Genomic DNA, 6,475 nt, shown 5'->3' with positions numbered 1-6,475 from the left:
ACGACAGGAATTCAGTTCTTATGCGCTTCAAAAATGACTATGAATGGAAATGTTTTTGAATGGGAATGAAAAAATAAAAAAAAACATGGGTGTTGCTATGTCGGTGCAACAGAACTGCAAGCCTGTTGGAAAAAGATGGCAGCAATATCTCATAAAGAGACTGGAGAATTAAAAGCCTCTCTGATTGCCGAGAAGTAACAGAATTCTTCAATAACGTTACAGCTTGAATAAATTGATTTCCACGAGTGATGAAGGATCACGTATGGCATGAACGGTGCGTTTCTGCCTCCTTCCTTCTTGAAATATGGCCGCGACAATTTTCATGGTAACCTAAATTACGCAGCCACTGTTTAATTGGTAGCAAATGACATGACAAAACCCATGATCTGTGTCATCGCTACATTGTAACAAAACTTGAAATCCTGCCAGATGGCGCATTCCTATCGGGAAATTTCGAGTGCTAACTAATGCCTCCACGCGACGTTCACAAGCACCCGTCCCGTCTCTCTCATTCTTGTTAGCGCCTTGTTTGGCGCTCACAACTTTCCAGATCGCCACATTTATTCAAAAAGAAATTGAAGTGGCATCTCAGGGCACAAGCAGTTCAACGAAATAGAGAGAGAGAACGGGCGCTCGATTGCTCGCGAATCGTGCTGTTTTCTCGTCTTTGAAGCCACATTAATAATGAATCCGGAGCTTAGCTCTTATTCTCCGTTGATTAGGTACATAATCGTAGATCAAGCTCAGTGTGGATTCCGATGTCATGTAATAAAGGTGGCCTGTAGTGGCACATGTGTCACAACATGCTGCAGAACCCAATTCCATGCCTTCGTACCGTCATGCTAGTTTAATACGAACGTTTGTAGATTGGACTACAGAAACAACATGAAAAGACCGAGAAATATTTAATTCTTCCGTTCGTTAGTAATGTACTTCGTTATGCGTTTTTCTTTTCTCTGGGAGCATATCACGAGAGTTGTGTAGCATGAATGAACATAAATTGTTGTTTCTATTTCACCACAGTCGTTGAACGGTGTACTCTATAAACGCATCATCTACAATAAACTTCGTGCCAGCACAATGCATAAAATGCTCAATTACATCGCCAAAAAAAAAAAACGCGGATTTCACCGAAAGAAACTCGTAAGCCTCGTTAGATATTCAAACGTCAAATTTAGAAATAGCACTGCCATGAACGAGATTAACTCTATGGCCAAATTTCACTGCAAAAAGCGCTCGAATAACCGCACCTTGCAGGTATGCAATATACATTGCATGAGGTTTTAGAAGTGTGGTGACATTATTAGTTAAGGTTACATTGTTTTAGCGTTGAATTAGCTTTTTAGTCACGTTTACTGTGCTTTTAAAGTTAATATTTCACCTCATCGGTAATTTAGTGACGTCATTTCATTTCCACATCTTTAAATGAGACTTATGAATAGTTGATATCCACGCATTTCTTTAAAGATATGTGACTGGTGTTTATCAAAGGATTACCCTAGAACGAGTGCCGGGGAGGGGAGGGTGGGGGGGAGATATGAACAGTTTATAATTCGAAAAATAAAATTTTCGGCTTCACAAGCCAGAACGTCAATACGACACCAAGGCACGCCATAGTGGGAGGTTTTAAATATTCGAAACCATAGGTCGGCAAAATAAATAGAGCCTATACATAGACTTTCTCAGTAAATAGGCTTTTATCTTAGGACTCAATATAGGGCCCAGCCTATAGCTGAAATTTCAGTCACATATAGGTCACCAAAAATATTTTTCTCTCGAAAGAATTTTCGCGATAGACTGATTTCAATGGAGTAAATCACCCCGACTTTTTTTTTCGAATACACCTGAGATAGTCGACGAAACGTTTAGGACGGTTGGCGGGGAACGACCAATCAAACTTTACGTCGATACCTATCACTTTTCGTCTCCACTGTCTCTTTCTAAGTTCATGTTCTTCCTTTCTTGACATTCAACTTCACAGTATTTTAACAAATCCGCATCATATTGGTTCTATAGAAGACAATAGCTTGTGGTATACGCATCTTAAACAAAACTTGGCCATGCACTTATGCCCCATCTCATTGTTTTGTATCGATCATTTCAGCGTTCTCATTTCACTTACGGTATTGCCGCGTGGTTGCGACGTCAAAGAAGATGGTACGTGGGTTGCTCAAGACGACACTTTTTATTGAGTGAACATGTGCATAGAAAAGTGCAAAGTGCTCGAAATTCGTGCTTTACACAGATAGCGGTAATCAGAGCATTGGTCGTTGGTAATATGATCTGTGCGAAGGTACGTCGCCATTTATATACACGTAGCATCCATATCGTAGGTGTCTCAATCTTATCGGAAAATTTTAAAATAATCTAGAGTGTTCGCAGACAGCCAAGCGTCCTTTGCGCAAGGCAACTGATTAATATGTGGTGTTTAACGTTTCAAAACCACCACGTGATTATGAGAGATGCCGTAGTGGAGGACTCCGGAAAATTTTGACAACCTGGGTTTCTTTAACATGCACCCAAATCGCAGCACATAGGCCTACAGCATTTTCGCCTCTATCGAAAATAAAGCAGCCGCAGGTGGGACTTGATCCCGCGACCTGCGGGTCAGCAGCCGAGTATCTTAGCTACTGAACCACTACGGCAGTGCCTTTGCGCAAGACTGTGACATAAAAATACTAGCGAGCGTGGCAGTATAATAATGTTGTCATAAGATTTCAGCAGATGCAACATGTTTCACTGTGGATGTCATTTTCATACAGAACCGTCATCGGGTGGCCACGCGTTGCACGGTGGATCGACGTCTTTGCGTATTTTGAGAAGGCTAAGTTTCCACCTAAAACATACCGCGTGACGACCGCACTGACGTTGACTGTAAACTTTAGCGAAACGAAGTGCACGCTTCGGTGGGATGATATGCATATCATTAAGAAACTGTTGTGTATTCCTCAAAGGTCTAGATCCTCAATGGTGGAGCAACCCTTCTGGATGAAAGGAATATATCTCCATGTAATGTTTACAGCCAGCCTGTAGACCGCAACAACTAACGGTGTGGGCCGACATCACTCCTGTAAGTCTATTTAGTGATGTATCCGTTACAGTAAAGAGTAACTAAATACCTCACTAGTTACTCAAATAAGAAAAAGGGGAACGTTTCACGGCTTTACGTTATATAGATACATAAAAAAGGTAACGCATTACCGTTACCGTAACCGAAAAAAACAGAATGAATGTTACCTCTGCCGTAGCTCCGGAGTCATCAGTTTTAATCAATGTGTCTTTGCTGCAGAAACCCACAATGATAATTTTAAATCTCAAATTTATGTTTCACACATACTAACCCAAGCAAGGATTGTACTCAAAATGTTCAATTAACGAGAATTATTTGTACAAATGTACTGAACCTTAGCAATGTCATATAGAAGCTTAATGATGCCTGCACATGTGATGGCTTCTGACTCTGCAGTGACACAGGATGAAACCATTTTTTTTTCATTGGAGCATTATACACAAAGTGAGGTCCAATAATCCACGGTATTCATGAAGAAACTATCACTGAACTCTCAAGAAATTTACAAATATCGGCCTTTTTTTTATCCTTCAGCACCTCCATAAAGCAAGTCGAAATCGCCACTGTTGGATCTAGCCACCGGAATGGCCCGCCGCGCGCCAGTAGGCAATCACGGAGGCCTACGGATGCCTACATTGGTGCCTTTTTATTAGAGGGGGGGGGGGGGGAATCAGGAGATGTCGTGGGGAAAAGGGGGGGACACTTACAAGTTTGTGACACCAGATGTGCCTTGCAGAGCCTTAAGTCTAGAAAAATCACGTCTTGCAACACACATCTTGCAATAGCAGCCTTTTTTAAATATGTTGCAGGTTTTATTTTTGTTTATATAGGAATTCAAATCATGCCTAGATATCAAATATACAAAAGAACAAAGGTTCCCAGCACTCGTAATTGCATTGTTCTATTGTGTCTTTTTCGGAACAAGTCGAGAGTGGCAGTTGCTATTTCGATTTCTTACACATCTTATGGGTATTGAGCACGTGAACACGCTACAAAAAAGCATTGAAAAGTTGAATGTTTTAGACACACTTATCAAGCATTCTTATTTGTGACGTTTTTAAAAAGAAATTTTAATGGGGCCCACTTGGAAGGGGTGTCCCCCTGCCCTAACCAAACACAAAGGGGTCGGGGAGTCAACGTTCTCTGCAGGCGTGGTCAACGGACGCCCAGCTCGTGACCAGTATGGGCTGTCTATCTGAGCCAATATTGCATTTGCTCTCATTTGCACATATGACCATCGACAGGTTTTTGTCTTGGGGGGATGCAAAGCCTTCTTTCAACTTGCATCACGACTGATGGAGTAGGTCGTGTTGGTGTCACTAGAGTGGGTAGCAAGTGCTGGTGGAGCTTGAAGCGTTCAAGTGTCCTTTTTGCACCACCCTCCTCGCCCACGCCCATGCCTACACTTCATTTATTGAACACCGCGCTGAGAACTAGTTGAATAAATGCGCAGATTTGTCTCCTTCCGCATCCTATACCGCTGCATAAAAGATTCTCACATTGTGAAAAGTAGGTATTTTGATTCGTTTGAAGGAAAGTTACATTCAAAGCATGACAGATACTCAAAAAAGCGGTTTCATGCAATCGTAATAAGAAAACTGGAAGCAGAGGTGCTTCTTCTTTTGTGCAGCGTACAATGTAAAAGTAAGATCAGATCCGGAAAAAGCGAAATGAGTGACGTGCGTCACTGCTTGCTCATTGTTCAATGAAAAAAGGTTTCATGAAGTATGACGTTGCCAACAACAACAACAACAAACTGATGCATCTTAAAAAAAAAAGCAAAGTGCTGCACATTTACCGTAGAACATGGACATAGATTGAAATACGCGTTATTTGTTCATGAAAGCGAAATAAAAACTATTTTACAAAACGTTTTGCATTCATCGGGATGTCGACACATCTGTGTAGTGTCATTTATGCTATATGGATTAAAATTCCTGAATTTCAACTAATTCAGTAACCTGTGGCGGAAGAGCCTTTTGAATTTTCAGTTTCGGTTTCTGCGCCGCCGACGCCGCCGCCGCCGACGAAAATTGGCCGCACGCCGCCGCCAATGAAAAAACCGGCGTGCGCCGACAACGCCGCCGCCGCCGACTCTGGACGACCCCCACGCCGCCGCCGGTCAAAATCGCCTCGGCGCACACCTCTACTCTCCCCTCGCGTGCATAGCAGATAGTAAACAACGCTAGTTAAGGGGCTGTATGGCTCCTGGCCGCAAAGATGAGCTTGTGCTCATGTTTCCGTTAAAGCACATCTGGGCGCTGCTGTTCTAGGCGATGCACCAAAAGAGTAATTGAGAAAGAAAAATAATATAAAAAATAACGTAAATACGACAATGTGACGTGTATATAAGCAAGTGGCATGCAGTGGCAAAAGACTTCACCGCAAGCAGGCAATACTCAACGCGATAGCCCACCGTTTGCATGCAGACGTGCTCAATGATGTCGCTCTCGATGGCAGCGCCACTGCTGTCCATGTGATAAACTCGGCGGTGCTAAAAATCTGCAGCATGGTGCACTAGCCTAAGTGAAGGTATCGCAAACGCCATTTTGTTTGTCCACTTTCGCGGTGTTTATTTGTGGCTAGGCGTGCGCGCTTGGTATTGTTGTGTAGCCGGAGTTAGATCGCGCGTGAGTGTTTGCATGGTAATCCTGCACGTTTCGGGATGCCGACCTGCTGTGCCAGCGGTTGCAAAAGCAGGTACAGCAGAGGAAAGAAGCTATTTTTGCTTCCGCGAGGAAAAGACAATGCCGCTCGGCAAGAAGTGTGGCTCCAGCGTATCGAAAGGACTGACTTGGACCCTGTATTGTGGCGGCTTTGTGAGGTGAGTACCGGCGAGCTAAACTCTATCGTTTCGCTTGTATTCGTGTTTACAGTGTTGTGGTACTGTCAAGCTCGAGCGTCACACAAAGAGAGTAACCGCGTCGATGGTAAACGTGCATGCCAGTTGAAACGCGTGCCGCGTTTAGTTCCGTGTAAACGTTGCGTCTCGGGCTTGATCCATGCCGACCGCGGCGGCTGCATTTTCGATTGAGGCGGAAATGTTGGGGCCTGTGTACTTAGCATTATATGCACGTTATTGAATACCAGGTGGTCGAAATTTCCGTAGCCCTCCAAAAGGGCGTCCCTCATAATCAAATTGTGGTTTTGGAACGTTAAACTCCAGATATTATTATTATTATTACTCGTTTGATCCAGAAATAATCGTCGACTATGTTACAAAGTAAATGTAATGGATACATTCAAGTGCTAAACTAAACTTTGTTTATTGGCCGACGTATAGTTAGACTCCCGCGTGTATGTGTGTATGGGTGTAAGGACTTTATGTATAAAAGCGTGGGCAGCGACCTGAATGTCGCATCATTTCGTTTAAGCATGTGCTCCAGCGCGCTCAGTATTCAGAAG

This window comes from Rhipicephalus microplus, chromosome 5, assembly GCF_043290135.1.
Source record: "Rhipicephalus microplus isolate Deutch F79 chromosome 5, USDA_Rmic, whole genome shotgun sequence".
In the NCBI taxonomy this organism is placed as follows: Eukaryota; Metazoa; Arthropoda; class Arachnida; order Ixodida; family Ixodidae; genus Rhipicephalus; species Rhipicephalus microplus.
The sequence above is the reverse complement of the archived record's forward strand: the minus strand, read 5'-3'. Positions refer to the sequence as shown.